Here is a 2,926-nt window from a genome sequence, read left to right as displayed (position 1 = left end):
GGTCGTGGAAAGATTTAATCATTTAATCTCTTTACTGTGCATGTTTTAATCCGCTTAGTATTGAATATTTATATGGAATTTTACCACTAAAAGGACATTTTAGTAGCTGAGCATAAAAAGAAAAAGAGCATAACGCATCTAAAGGTCATAAACGATATTAATTTAGGAACATAAACATATTATGTAAACTGTATATTGCTGGTCTTTTTTCATTTCATTTCTCCCTAAACATTTTAAGCATCAGTCTTACATGTGGTTATTTCAAAAACGTTTTTACGTGCTCCTTGCTTCCTTTGTGGTGACCCAGTGGCCTAATGGATAAGGCATCAGCCTCCGGAGCTGGGGATTGTGGGTTCGAGTCCCATCTGGGTCGTGTGGGATCACATTTTTATGGCCAGCAGCCATATCACTCTGCAACTCACAACTAGTAACCCACTGAAGCTAAGCAGGTGTGAGCCTGGTCAGTACCTGGATGAGAGACCTCCTGGGAAAAACTAAGGTTGCTGCTGGAAGAGGTGTTAGTGGGGCCAGCAGGGGGTGCTCACCCTGCAGTCTATGTGGGTCCTAATGCCCCGGTATAGTGATGGGGACACTATACTGTAAACAGGCGCCGTCCTTCGGATGAGATGTAAAACCGAGGGACTGACTCTCTGTGGTCATTAAAAATCCCAGGGCATTTCTCGAAAAGAGTAGGGGTGTAACCCCTGTGTCCTGGCCAAATTTCCCATTGGCCCTTACCAATCATGGCTTCCTAATAATCCCCATCGATGAATTCTATGAATTGGATTCATTACTCTGCTCTCCTCCCCACTGATAGCTGATGTGTGGTGAGCGTTGTGGCGCACAATGGCTGCCGTCGCATCTTCCAGGTGGGGCTGCACACTGGTGGTGGTGGAGGGGAGTCCCCATTACCTGTAAAGCGCTTTGAGTGGAGTGTCCAGAAAAGCACTATATATAAGTATAAGCAATTATTATTATTCCGACCATGCTACTGTATGTTTATACAGTATTGTGAGAAAAGTGATAGTTTTAAGCTTTTCTGCGAATACGCTCGATATCGTAGTAAACAGAAGCATACTTTTAGAATTTTATTAATAGCGTACCAGCTACCAGTACACTGCACCGTGCCTGGCCACCACTGCATCACACAGCTGCCAGCGTACCTCACCGTGCCCGGCCACCACTACTTCACACCACACAGCTGCCCGGCCACCACTGCGTCACACCACACAGCTGCCAGCGTACCTATTAAATATGGGTCAATATTTAATATATTTTATGAGCACGTGAAAGGCATGGTGAATCCGAGATTCTCAAGAATTACTTTGCATGATTGGAAACAAATACGTGATTGGATCAACTAAATGCTGTGGTGTTACTTTTTGTCAATGAAAAAAAGTATTTTCGTTTACAAAGACAGTTACAAAGAATGTAGACCAGGGTAATACTTTGAGTTTACAGCTTGTCCAAGGTCATTCATTATTAATACTATTAGTAATATCTTCTAGACTTTGATGGCGACAGCTCAAACATGAGAGGTTGAGCTTTATTAGCTCCACCTTGCGGTTATTCTGGATACTATTATCTTTCTTGCAGTATTATGCGGTAACACGTGTTATACCGGGACATGCCCACCTCGTTTTACCACGGTATAACCCGCTCATTTTGAATGGCTGCATCTATATAAAGAAAGTCAACATCAGGTGATTGAATTGACCATAGGCTACATAATTGGTGAGAAATATTATGTTATTGTAATGGTCATTTGTCACAGGCCACTGAGTTAAGGCATATATTTTACCTAACAGGCCTGTGAACAAAAGAAGGATGAAGAGGAAGAAAACCTGATGGTGCAAAGTCTTAAAGTCAAAATAAAACAGCTTAATATGAACCTCAGACAGGCATGTTTAGAAGTATGTTTAGAAGTATGTTACTTTTTCATTTGTTTATTCAGAATCATATACAGTGGTGTGAAAAAGTGTTTGCCCCCTTCCTGATTTCTTTTTTTTTGCATGTTTGTCACACTGAAATGTTTCAGATAATCAAACAAACTGAAATATTAGACAAAGATAACACAAGTAAACACAAAATGCAGTTTTTAAATGAAGGTTTTTATTATTAAGGGAAATAAAATCCAAACCTACATGGCCCTGTGTGAAAAAGTGATTGCCCCCTAAACCTAATAACTGGTTGGGCCACCCTTAGCAGCAACAACTGCAATCAAGCGTTTGCGATAACTGGCAATAAGTCTTTTACAGTGCTTTTGGAATTTTGGCCAACTCATCTTTGCAGAATTGTTTTAATTCAGTCACATTGGAGGGTTTTCGAGCCTTGACCCCTTTTTTAAGGTCATGCCACAACATCTCAATCGGATTCAGGTCAATGGGACACACACCTTCCAAAAAGTTCAACTTTTGTCTCGTCAGTCCACAGAGTATTTTCCCAAAAGTCTTGGGGATCATCAAGATGTTTTCTGGCAAAACTGAGACAAGCCTTTATGTTCTTTTTGCTCAGCAGTGGTTTTCGTCTTGGAACTCTGCCATGCAGGCCATTTTTGCCCAGTCTCTTTCTTATGGTGGAGTCATGAACACTGACCTTAACTGAGGCAAGTGAAGCCTGCAGTTCTTTGAATGTTGTTGTGGGGTTTTTTTGTGACCTCTTGGATGAGTCATCGCTGCGCTCTTGAGGTAATTTTGGTCGGCAGGCCACTCCTGGGAAAGTTCACCACTGTTCCATGTTTTCGCCATTTGTGGATAATGGCTCTCACTGTGGTTTGCTGGAGTCCCAAAGCTTTAGAAATGGCTTTATAACCTTTTCCAGACTGATAAATCTCAATTACTCTGTTTCTCAGTCGTTCCTGAATTTCTTTGGCTCACAGCATGATGTCTAGCTTTTGAGGATCTTTTGGTCTACTTCACTTTGTCAG

The 2,926-nt window shown here is 41.6% G+C and overlaps 1 non-coding gene across 1 annotated transcript; it reads left to right on the top strand.

Annotated features, from left to right (window-relative positions):
• The first annotated feature begins 300 nt into the window (after positions 1 to 300).
• trnar-ccg (transfer RNA arginine (anticodon CCG)) lies at positions 301 to 373 on the top strand. The gene has a single exon. It is a non-coding gene; the product is annotated as a tRNA-Arg (tRNA).
• The last annotated feature ends 2,553 nt before the right edge of the window (positions 374 to 2,926 follow it).

Source organism: Lepisosteus platostomus, chromosome 15 (genome assembly GCF_059453375.1).
Source record: "Lepisosteus platostomus isolate fLepPlt1 chromosome 15, fLepPlt1.hap1, whole genome shotgun sequence".
Classification (NCBI taxonomy): domain Eukaryota; kingdom Metazoa; phylum Chordata; class Actinopteri; order Semionotiformes; family Lepisosteidae; genus Lepisosteus; species Lepisosteus platostomus.
The sequence above is the reverse complement of the archived record's forward strand: the minus strand, read 5'-3'. Positions and strand labels throughout refer to the sequence as shown.